The sequence below is a fragment of the Drosophila biarmipes genome, chromosome X, assembly GCF_025231255.1.
Source record: "Drosophila biarmipes strain raj3 chromosome X, RU_DBia_V1.1, whole genome shotgun sequence".
NCBI classification, from domain to species: Eukaryota; Metazoa; Arthropoda; class Insecta; order Diptera; family Drosophilidae; genus Drosophila; species Drosophila biarmipes.
The window spans coordinates 1,403,347-1,416,583 of NC_066611.1; the positions used below are offsets into that span (position 1 = coordinate 1,403,347).

The 13,237-nt window shown below is 36.3% G+C and overlaps 2 protein-coding genes across 7 annotated transcripts in view; one reads left to right on the forward strand and one right to left on the reverse strand.

Annotated features, from left to right (window-relative positions):
- The window catches only part of LOC108028903 (chaoptin), a 229,236-nt gene that overhangs the window by 42,331 nt on the left and 173,668 nt on the right, over window positions 1–13,237 (reverse strand). The window lies entirely within an intron of this gene.
- LOC108028904 (protein folded gastrulation) overlaps window positions 1–13,237 on the forward strand; it is a 33,462-nt gene that overhangs the window by 1,264 nt on the left and 18,961 nt on the right. The gene's annotated exons all lie outside the window — the stretch shown is intronic.

The window sequence follows — 13,237 nt, forward strand, 5'->3', positions numbered from 1 at the left end:
TTTCCTGCCCTTGGCCATCGGGCTGTTTCATTTTCGCGGGCCTATCCACGGGTTTTCCGGGTTCCCAGCCGATGCTGACCTCGTGACTTCGCGGGTGCGGGAAAACTGATCACTACCGATGCGAAAGGTACAATAAAATGTTTGGAAATAGGGCGCGACTCAACTTTATATATTGTATTGTTTTTGCAATCAATAGTTCCTTGTCCAATTGTTGGGAATGAAAATCGCAAAAATGCATTTCAAAAATGCAGTATTTCAGATAGTAACCAGAGTCGTTGAAAGTCCTAATCGCAACATTGATTCCCATAAAATCCAACTAAGTTTTTAATTTAAGTTGTTTACTTCAACATATCCTAACCAAGAAGAACCCGTGCTTTAGTGATATTGGTATGACAAAGTGATCACTTCCGCTAACTTTAAATGAATAAGTTCAAAACGGAAGCTATAGATCGACCGCATTAAATTGTAACCAAGTTTAACCGACTGTCTACCAGTAACTCCCAGATGGGTAAGGTGGTACTTAAGGGGCTTGGAAATTGCTATATCTATCCCATTGAACTATTTATTAGGTAGGTGGTTCATGCTTAACGAATTTCAGAAACATATCTGTTACATTTACAAATTAAAGTAAATACCCACTTTGTTTTTCATATATGTAGGAGATTCTTGAAGCATACATAAAACGATTTACTAAGCCTTTGATATAGCGAATAATTAAACCCCTTGTGTACACCCAAAATGTTTTCGGTGCAGAATAATGACGCCCGTAAAGTGCTCTCAACGTCATTATCGGCATCAGAAATTCCGGAGATGGAATCGGACCTACATAGCTAAATAGAGTTGATGGGGATCCGTGCGGGCCCAGACTGCCAGACTTTCCCGACTCCTCACCCGCTTCATAGGAGAATCTACAACGAAGTTATTTCGAGGCCTTTGAGTCACTTGTGCCCATGCCGATGCAGCCGTGTTTAAATTGATTCAACTGCATCGGGGCAAACAGCGTCGGATGAGCGATCCGTAGGACAGTACGTGCCTGAGGGCCTAAAAACCGAAAACCAAATACCGAAGCTGATATCCGACCTTCGGTACTCTCCAACTTGGAGAATGTTTGTTCTGGTATTTTTATTTCTTTTCTTCGGGGTAAAATTTTGTGGATGCTGCACTCGAAAAGCATTTTGGGCAAGTTGGATTTTTATTTAATGGATTTATGATTTCTGTATATAAAATAAAAGCTTCTATCATAACGTGTTTATACGTTTCAAGACACACAAACTGTTATTTTTTATTTAAACAAGAAGGGAAGTTAACTTCGACAAGCCGAAGTTTGTATAGCCTTGTAGAAAGTTATATGTCAAAAAGCACCAAAGCTATAATATGTTTCTTATTATTTTTCTACCAATTTTCCGATCGTTCTTATGAAAGCTATGTATATGATATAGTTTTCCGATTTTGATAAAATTTAATTCGAAATTCAGAACTAGTTAAAAAACGTTAGATTAGAAGGCTATATGTTTAAAAACACCAAACATATCATTTTTCATATTATCCGACTACTTTTCCGGTCGTTACTATGGTAGCTATACAGTCGATACAGTCGTCCGATTTTGATAAAATTAAATTAGAAATTCAAAACCAATTAAAAGATGTTATTTTCAAGCGAAGGAGGTTATATGTTCAGGAACACCAAAGATATCATTTTGTTTTAACATTTTTCCCGGATAGTTCCTATGGGAGCTATAAGGTTCCGACTTATATACTACCTGCAATAGAAAGAAGACTTTTGGGAAATACACTGCGTTGCAAACTTCTGACTGAAATCATTATACCCTCTGCAAGGGTATAAAAACATGCTTGAATCAAGCCTTTCGGTGTTAAAACTTCGCAAAGAAACAAAAACCCCGGTGTCAAGAATAAAATACAGCTCTCTAGTATGCATTTTTAGTCTAAAAACATACATTTTGCTCAAATATAGTGATTTTTGTACTTTAAACGAATACTATTTATTAATAAAAAAAAATGAAGTTCAAGGTAGGATTTATTTCTATTTTACATCAGTATATATAGTTTGTTGACTCTAAACGGAGAAAATACATACGTTTAAAGGTAAAATACTTTTTCTTTAAACAGTTTTAATAAGATTTAAATTAATATTTTTTGAATAAAAGACTTTACATTACAAGCTGGAAGGTAGTTCGTTCCACAAATCTGCGTAGCAAATGTATATAAAGTTGCCGCCCTCAGATGCAGCTAAATCTGAACTTGCCTTCTTCGGCGATTCTGACAACATACATTTGAATAAATACTCTACAAATTTTAATAAGTTCCAGAAGTGTTCTCCGCTGGACTCACTTAGACGCTCTATTTAAATTAAATAAATTTCAACCGTTTAAACACACAAACACTTAGTATACACCACCTGTCTTTGAATTTATATCACTACAACTTCTTGAAACGCTTTAATAATGTTATTTTGTATACTTAAAAAGTACACGGCGAAAGTCCAATTTCACAAACACATGTATTATAAAGAAATGGCAATTCAAACTGAGCATATGTGTATCTAGGGGAAACTTCTAGAAAGACCAACGTCAAAAAATCGGGGTATTCTGTAATTTCCTTCAATAAATAATTTTTAACTATATTACTTTTCTGTCTTTTGGCTATTTGAAAACAGAAAATAGAAATACGATATTAAACACAAGAAAGGCAGTTAACTTCGGGAAGCCGAAGTTTGTATACCCTTGCAGCTATAAGAAATAAGCAACTTTTGTAACAACATGTGAAATTTTTAAGGTTTGTTGTTGACTTCAGTGATATTAAAAAATAATTATTTCATTCTTTTTTCAGACCATTTTTTTGACATTTATATGTCAGAGTAGTCCGATTTTTATTAAATTGAATTCGACATTCTTAAAAATATAAAAAATTATATTCCAAATATTAGAAGAAATTATTACATTTTCGTCACAAAAGTTGATATCAAAACCTCGGTTTGCAGAAGATGCGATCGTCACTATATTTATATCTCGTAAAGACGTGTTACTGTTTGATATCAGAAGTTTTTGTTTTAAACGCCAATCGTATAATTCATTTTCTTTTACAAAAGTGATAAAATTAAAGTTACTTAAGTAACTGTATTTTTCAGAACCATGATTCCAAGACCCTAGAATAGGGTATGGATACGCACTAAAAAAGTTCAAACAAATTAACAAAAAAAATAAAATTTTCAGTTTGAGACTTCCCAAATATTTAGCGGATTACTTCTGAACGGAGCGCCCGACTTTAACAAACGATTTAACAAATGAGGTGTCATTCGACGCGTATTTTTAGTAAGAACTAGGTTAATAGCTGTGAGTATTTATCCCCTCTGGCCCCAACAGATCAAATTTTCTACATTCTCACTTTCACACATGCACCGCCTTTTCTCCCAAACCAATTGATTCATAAAATCTTGGTATGCAGTCCCTTTGGATTCCGCAATACCCATAGATTGATACAGCAATCGTAACAATCGGACGATCACAGTAGATTTTTATTTCTTTGATTATAAATAGTGGTCGCCTTCACACACTCTCCTAATGCGCTTCGTCACTACGTGAACTGCCGCCCAAAGTGATCAACCGACAAAATGCGTTATAGAATTTTATTGAAAAGTAGTCAACAGTCAAAAGAAAGCTATTGCACTAATCATCAAGTACTAAAGAACTGGTAAATAAAATTTAATAGCTGAGTATATAATAGTCGAGGCAACCGAGTGTATCATCAAGAATAGCCTATAGTGTCTTATGAACAGGAGTACTTTGACGCCAATAATATGTCATCAAATCTGCAGTGTTTAAGCATTCGAAAATTAAAATTAAAAAAACAAAACTTTTTTTATTTAAAAAATGTGTAAGAACGAACTATTGCTTCATTATGCTTTATAAGCAAGCTATTTTAAACTTAAAAAATTTTTTAATGCGTATTCTCTCTGGTCCAGAAGGCATGGCAATGAATTTCTTAATGCGATATTTTTCTGCTTATCCTATTTTGGATCATTTCCCCATTCACAGAATTCATAAATTTGTTCACCTGTTGAACACGTCTGGGCGCAAATGTTAATAAGGTAATACATATTTGCCGTTAGAGCGAAGAGTTTTCACCCGCCTTAACCCTCCTTTTCACCTTACTCACCCACAATTTTAGCCCGCTTTTACCACTCCCGCCCCCTTACCAACTCTGAGCCCCATGTGCAGCGTAGCGTTTCCCTCTTTCCCTGCCTCTTGCTTTCCCGCCATGGTTATTTAACCATGAAGGCGGATGAATTTGGGATTGTGGGGAACAGGTGGGGAGCTTGTACGATGAGTACGTTCGCTGAGTCATCACAAAGTCAAGAGTGTAGCACGCACTGCTTTTGCCTAAAATCATCCAACCGTCAAAGTGTCGACGAACAGGTGCCCTAGCTCCAGGGATGGTCGAATATGTGACTGCCGGGATGAATGGGGCGCGGAATCAGCGGCGGTTCTATGATTCCCCGTGTTTCCACAACATCGTACAAGTATTTTCCTTCTGAAACTGTGAAGTTTAGTTTAATAGTTACTTGATATTTAATATCAATCAACAAAAACGTTGACCGTCGGACCGTTGATGTTTTAAAGAAGAGAGAAAGCTTAGTCGAGGTTTCCACTATCATATCACACATTATTTAGCTAACTTATTACCTTATAGTCCGTTTCGCTGCCAACGACTACGAAATACCTATTACTTAGCGAGGGAGATATGTAAGCAGCGTTTGTTTCTCAGAACGCACACTTTGTTTGCTTATGACTTTATTTAATGTCTCGATTTGAACAATTTTGGCATGGAGATGACAGGTTTTATGGGCGCTTTACAGGCTACTTGCGCTGCGCAAGAAGCTGAAGAATCTACATGTCAAATCCCGATTTCCCGATACTTTATAGGGTCTCAAACGCTTCCTTCACCCTGTTACCTACCTTTACTCTACGAATAACGGATAAAGTAACAAAATTTACACGAAAAATATTCATACATGTGACCACCACTAGCAAACATGGGCTTCAAGCCACTACTAAAAGCTCATGCGACATTTTAACACTCTAGTCTTAAAATTGTGCACGTCTGAGCGATACATTTTAATTTCTCAAGCTGGCGCCACCTCGCGGTAAAATTTTTAAGTGCCTATAAATTTTAAATGAGTGGGCCGATTTAAAAGTTTTGCAGATAATTATAATTACGGTGGATAATAATAATCGAAACAAAATCTAATTCTCGCTTTAAAAAAAAAACAAGAAAGAAACTTTAACAAACTTGCGCTGATTAGGAAGCTAAGGAATATAAATCTGAAAACCCAATTCCTTGGCTTTTATAGTTTCAGAGATCAAAGAGTTCACACGGACAAGCGGACCAAAAAAACGGACAAACAGACGGACATATCTAGATGGACTAAGCTAGTTATGTTGATCAAGAATATATGTACATATGAACTGTACTGGGTTGGAAACGCTTCCCTCTACTCTTTAAATACTTCTCCTCAAATACAATATACCCTTTTGCTCTACGTGTAACGGGTATAAAAATGTCCAATTGCGATAACTTTTTTGTGAGTGTGGTGCACGTTGCTAATATAGATATTGCCGCAGCTCTTGGCGTTGCCGTCGCTGACGGTGGCAAGCGGAAGTAGAAAACGCTGCCCGCCTAATCGCTGCTCCATCAAAATTGTAGCGCTATACCTACATATGTATATACACGCAGGTGCAGTGCCCCCAGCAATGTGTTGCTCTTGCTGCTATTACAATAAAATTTTTTATTGTTCTTGTTCGTAGACACCGCTCGTAATTTCTATTACTCGACACGGATATTCTCTTTTCTTTATGACGCCGATACTGGCGACTGTTTCTTCCGCGTCAGTTTCAGCTGAATGCGTCTCTTCCACTTCCGTTGCAGTTCTTTATACCCTTGCAGAGGGCATTATGATTTCAGTCAGAAGTTTGCAACGCAGTGATGAAGACGTTTCCGTCCCCGTAAAGTATATATATTCATGATCAGAATCACTAGACGAGTCGATCTAGCCATGTCCGTCCGTCCGTCCGTCTGTCCGTCCGTTTCTACGCAAACTAGTCTCTATCGGGCTGAAACTTTCCAAAAAGTCTTCTTTCTATTGCAGGCAGTATGTAAGTCGGAACCAGTAGGATCTTACAGCTCGCAGAGGAATATTCGGGAAAAAATTCTGTTTATTACAAGTTGGGTTTTTTTAACATTAACTTCCAATTATTGTACTTTTATCAATTTTATTTTATCAAAATCGGACGACTATATCATATAAGCGCGACTACTTTTACATATAGATGTCAAAGAAACGGTCAGCGAAGTAATAAAATAATTATCAAACATTTTTTTTTAATATTACTAAAGTTAGCAACAATCCTTAAAAATTTGACTGACATTGAATAAATCTTATAACAAGCAAAGGTGTACAAATTTCCGCTTGCTAAGGTTAACTTTCTTTGTTGTTTTTCTTTGACTTTATTAATCATTTTATACTCCTTTTCATTTATATTTCCACTCTTTCTCTGCTTTGTTTTGCGTTAAATTATGCCATATGAAAGGCAGAATAAGGGCAATAGGCTTACAAAGAGACGGAAGCTACACATTGGAAACGAAAAAGGTAACAAGCACACCATTTTCTTTTTAAAATAAGCGAAAAGAGGAGAAAGCATTAGAAAAACAGCCACAACAGGACTTTAAATGTATAGTTTTAATTCGGTTATTTATTACAAACATATTTTTTATGTAGGGTGTAGCGACAAAAATCAGTTTTTTTTGTTATTAACTTTTTTCTTGTTGGTACGCTTCAATATAATCGTACATCCTAATACAGGCATATTGAATTGCGGCGTATCGAATGTAAAAAGTTTTTATTTATTTAATAGATCTACTATAATACATTTTCTTCATATCAGAACTTTTGTTTGTAAAAATACAACTGGACTAATGTTTGCCACACCTCGTGTATACAGTAGTTGCCTTCACAAACTCTACTGGTGCGCTTCATCACTACGTGAACTGCCGTTACCCACAGATTTCTTTAAATATAAATAAAAGAAAATTAATTTCCATAAAATCAATACCCCTTTTTATTAATTATTTGTTGTTTGCTATCTAATACTATGATTTCAAATTGGCCACTGTTTAAGCTACACATCCTAATTCTTAGCTGACAGAGATGACGGACCGATGGGAAAAAGTGTGACCGAGTATTAAACCGATTATTTTATTCCGTTTGTATGCAATTAACTTTCTTGTATTGTCGAAATCACGAAATAGCATTTATGCACACACGAATCGTCCGAAATCATGAAATAAATGCATGATACGGCCATCGCATAAACGCAGTATAAGTTATTCATGAGATTAGGTAATTTTAAGAAATATGCGTATATTATTCCCCAAAATTTGTAATTTGAGCTTGTGGAATTTCTGAGAATTTCACAATATTACCATGTGCAAATTGACCTATATAGATAGTAACGCAATATAGTTGCAAAAATATTATTTTATTTGATAAACAGTTGTACGCGTACTAGAACTAGTACTTTTTAAATACTTTTTAAATATTATTATTATTATTATTATTATTATTATTATTATTATTATTATTATTATTATTCTTATTATTATTATTCTTATTATTATTATTATTATTATTATTATTATTATTATTATTATTATTATTATTATTATTATTATTATTATTATTATTATTATTATTATTATTATTATTATTATTATTATTATTATTATTATTATTATTATTATTATTATTATTATTATTATTATTATTATTATTATTATTATTATTATTATTATTATTATTATTATTCTTATTATTATTATTCTTATTATTATTATTATTATTATTATTATTATTATTATTATTATTATTATTATTAGGTAATTTTAAGAAATATGCGTATATTATTCCCCAAAATTTGTAATTTGAACTTGTGGAATTTCTGACAATTTCACAATATTTCCATGTGCAAATTGACCTATACAGATAGTAACGCAATATAGTTGCAAAAATAATATTTTCTTTGATAAACAGTTGTACGCGTACTAGAACTAGTATTTTTTAAATATTATTATTATTATTATTATTATTATTATTATTATTATTATTATTATTAATATTATTAATATTATTATTATTATTATTATTATTATTATTATTATCATTATTATTATTATTATTATTATTATTATTATTATTAATATTATTATTATTATTATTATTATTATTATTATTATTATTAGTATTATTATTATTATTATTATTATTATTTTTATTATTATTATTATTACTATTATTATTATTATTATTATTACTATTATTTTTATTATTATTATATTTTAAAGCTAGCTGAGTCTTCCGTGCTGTGCACCTTGATTCCCAAGTTAAACTCTGAAAGTTATAAACATATATTGATCTTATCTTTCATATAAATTTATCATATCATATCTTCAACATATATTTTTGACCTTAAATATGTATTTTGTACTTTTATTCTTGTAATTAAAATACATATTTAATTTAAAAAATAAATTACGTTTTGCCATAGTTATATGCCATAGTACAAAGCTATTTTTCGAAAGGTAAAAATAAATGGAATAGGTAACGTAAGAGTGAGTGCTCAAGGGGTAAACCCAAATGGCTTGTGCCCGTGTAACTGTTACACTGGTCGATTCGACCAAAGAGTTTCTTCGTGTGTAGGCTTTACCTGGATTTTTTCACTCCCTCTTTGTTCCCACCAGCTTCCCGATGTTGTTTGAGAATAGCAAGTGTGAAAGCATATGTTTTCACAATGCTATCATTGTGTCCCAGGCCCAAAGCCTAACATTTAGCCCTAGGGTTTTTTGCGGCGGATGTTGAATGATGCATCGGAGGTGTGGTCGCAGAGGGAGGCGGGGGCTCAGCCGGTGGGCGGCGGACAGTGGGCGTGCGTGGGGGGAATGCAAAGCTTTTTCACTGCAAGTTTTGGCATCCGCGCAAACTGAAAACGCGTGTTTGGCAGCGACTCCGTGTTGCTGATACTGTGGTGTTGCTGCTCCTGCTGGTGCTGTGGCTGCTGCAGCTTCGCCTGTTGTTGCTGCCGTGTCGGAGATGCAGCTGCTGTAATTGCTGGCGTCCGTTACAGCTGTTTGCGGTGGCCAGGCGATGTTTCGGCGGAACATTCTCATTTAGCTTTTGGAATTTTTCCTCCGCACCTCTTGCTTTATTTATTTTCATATTTTTGGTACTTTTTTCGTTATTTCTTGTTTATGTTAGCATGTTACCGCAGCGTTGTTAAGGTTTCAGTTGTTTCTGCAGCTCCTGTAGTTTATTATGCAATACGTTACTTTTCCCTGGGGTCTCGTTTTATGACAGCAAAAACAGCACTTTAAGCGAATGAACACGATAAGCCAATAAAGTGATTAACGGGAGTGTTACATTTAAGTGCACAATATTTTATCCATTTTACAGGAGTATAGTTTGACTCTAACCACTTTTAACTAGCAGTAGTCATTATACCCTTGCAGAGGGTATAATGATTTGAGTCAGAAGATTACTACGCAGTGAAGGAGACGTTTCCGACCCCATAAAGTATATCTATTCTTGATCAGCGTCACTAGACGAGTCGATCTAGCCATGTCCGCATGTCCGTCTGTCCGTCTGTCCGTCTGTCCGTCTGTCCGTCCGTTTCTCCGCAAACTAGTCTCTCAGTTTTGAAGGTATCGGGCTGAAACTTTCTTAAAAGTGTTCTTTCTATTCCAGGTAGTGTATAAGTCGGAACCAGCCGGATTGGACAACTTTATCTTATAGCTCTGATAGGAACTATCGGGGAAAAAATTTAAAAAAAATTATATATTTTATAAATTAACCTCCTACGCTTGGAAATAACATTTTTAATTGGTTTTGAATTTCGAATTTAATTTTATCAAAATCGGACGACTATATCATACAGCTGCCATAAAAACGATCTGAAAATTAGTGGTAAAATAATATGAAACAAATTATGGCTTCGGTGTTTTTTAAGAATTTCAAATTCAGTTAAATAAAAATCGGACTACTCAAACTTATAAATGTCAAAAAAATGGTCTGAAAAAAAGAATGAAAAAATTTTTTTTTATATCACTGAAGTCAGCAACAATCCTTAAAAATTTCACATGGTGTTGCTATAGTTGATTGTTTCTTATAACTGCAAGGGTATACAAACTTCGGCTTGCCGATGCTAACTTCCTTTCTTGTTTTTTCTGAGTGCAGGGATCGCCACAGAACCGTGGATAATGACATTTGAAAATGATAATGTGGGTGACCTTTGCTTCCATCGAGACGGCACTGCATGCCGTACAGGCAAATCAATTATTGAAGAAGCTTTTGGTGAGCGCCTTATCTCGCGTTGTGAACCTCCCGCTGGACTATTTGTGGGGTTATGTAAAGTCGCTTGTCTACGTAGATAAGCCGTGACGCCTTGAAGGAGAGTGTTCGTCATTAAAAACATAATGGCAAACTCATATTTATTTCTGTATAACAAAGCTTAATTCCTGCGCACAACAATTTATTTACGTGTTCATGCGCCTTGAAAGCCAAACGTAAAACATGACTTATTAAACGCCTAAAATAAACACATTTAAAATTGTTGTCTGTGCAATGTTTTCTAAATACAAGCACAGTTATAAAAGTACAAAAAAATGGAAACATTTTAAATACTTATACCCGTTACGCGTAGAGTGAAGGGTAACTAGTTTCGTCGGAAAGTACATACGAACTGATAGAAGGAGCGTTTCTGACCCCATGAAATATAAATATATCGATCTAGCCATGTCCATCTGTCCGTTTGTCTGTCCGCCTGTTCGTCTGCCCGTCCGTATGACCGGGTAGATTTGGGATTTGGCGCCCACATTAATTTAAATGACATTATATTGTCATGTGATGATTGAAATCGCACAAAATGAGAGCCAAATTTGATCAACATTTTGCAAAATCAATTAAGAACGTACACCAGATGCAGCAAATCAAAACCCTATATACCCTATTCTCACGAGTGAAGGGTATACTGTAAGTCTTAGAAAAACAGGAAATAAAAAGTATTTTTTCTAAATACAATAAATTGAAATAAATTTGAAGTCGACAAAGAAAGGAAGAATGTGTGTTAGAACGATTCCACGTTCAACTGGGACATGGCCGATTTACGGAATACCAGGTCTGCAAGCAATTATACCTAAAACTGGAAGCAACACCCGCTCCTCACATTCTATTGTTCGAGTATACACACTGCGAAATCGTGGGAGAAATGTGTTGAAACGCTTGCGACAGCGAAATGCAAGCAAGCCATTTGACAGTAGCCCTTGAGATACACCCTTTCTGCAACTCCCCTTGGACGTCACGCAAGTGCTTGTGAGTGCGGCGCGGTCAACTGCTGCAGCTGCACCAGTTGGAGCTGGTGTTGCACTTGCTGCACCCGACGCCTCTTGGTGTGTGTCTAGTTTTCCGTAGCGGACTCCCATAGACTGATAGCGCCTTCAGCGAGAGGCGAAGTGGAGATGGTTTGACCACGAATGCTGACAGGCCGCTGGTGCAGATGTGTAGTGGGAAAACTAGGAGTTACTTTTGATTGACACCCTAAAAATGTTGGAGCTGACCGACTTTAAACAGTAAACACTTTGGCTTTGTGGTCTAGAAAACTGGCTAATCTTGGGCTACGGGTTGGCTCAGGGCACAGCCCGTGCAAAAACCTTTTTCAAATATTAATATTTGAAGATAATCAGATGCCCGCTACTCAGCTAACCCCTTCAAGATAAAAGTACTTGCTACATTTGATCTTACACCTAACACTTTTCACCTTCATCTACTGGGTAGAAGCAAACCAATGTCCCATGTTGACTCATTTCTACAACCGAACGTTCTTGATTCTCTTTGTAATAGTTGACAGTTTTCTGAATTCCCGCGTCAAATAAGGTAGTAAAAGGAACAGTTGCCAGCATTGGGAGTGTGAACTTTGAAACGGTCTATGGTTCTGTGGTGCTGAGCCCCAAAACGATGCTGCCGAATAATCGAGGTGTACCTCGAACAGAGACTGGAGTTCATTGTCGTGCAATGTCCCATGGCCACTGTCCAATGGCAGCCGGCCAGTGGATCCCGACCAGCCCTCCGCGGACGGGAGCGGGCGAACTGGAGTCGCTGCGTCCCGGCTCCAGACAAGTGATAAGCGCGAGCATAGCGAGTTGAATGACTCCAGTGAACTAAGCAAGGCAGTACGACCTCTTCTTGGTCTAATCGAAAGGGAAACACAAACAGTTTGGGGAAGTCAAGGGCCGGAATAGGTAGAAACGGGCACAGAACTTTTGTGTATCCGAAGGGAGAAGGTCCAATAAATAATATCAGAGCATTACCCAGTTTTTACACTGCAAAAATTGCATTTTCATCAATGATTAAGTAAAGGCACCTGTAGATTTCCAAGGAGCCCTACTAGGGTATGCTTTCTAGCACTCCCCACTCCTCTCCCTCCTGGCGCGCAGAAACCCCTCGATCGACTCGTGTTTTTGGCTTCCCCTGACATCGGAGCTGGTTGTTCCATCGGCCATAGACCATAGATTATAGACGATGATGACGAAGATGTCTGCTTGGCATTATCAAGAACAATTAATTGAGCTTTAACCGTGTCTTGGTCGCGGCTCTCCTCTTGCAATCGGAGGCGTTCATGACCTGAGCTCTGGGATGACACGAATTGTGAAATATTAAAGGTGGAATTTAGCAGAATTCTGTTGAGCCTTAGAATAAAAGACTGGTACTGTGTTTTACTACTCTGGGTTTTGTATGGTATTTCTCAATAACAGCTTGGCCGGAAAACCGAAAAGTCGAATCTAGGCGTAATATAGCTCAATTTATCAACCTTTAATGAGTTTTCTTGATCAACTAACCATGCTAATTTGTACGCTTGGGACTTACTTAAAGCGAGTTCGACACCTGTATGTGAGTTTTTTAACGGAGAAAGAGTGAGACTTAACCGGAACAAGTCCATGCGAATTGATTACGGCTAGCACGAGTGAGTAGGCTGACTAACTTAAACAAAAAATGGTGCTGGTCCGAGTAAAACAGCCCGTTAAGTATCTGAATGCGAATTCACTGGCCGCCTTCTTCTTCTCACTTCCCGTGGTGTTTTCGTAGTCGTTGAAGTTTTCATTGTCCGTAAATTTTAAC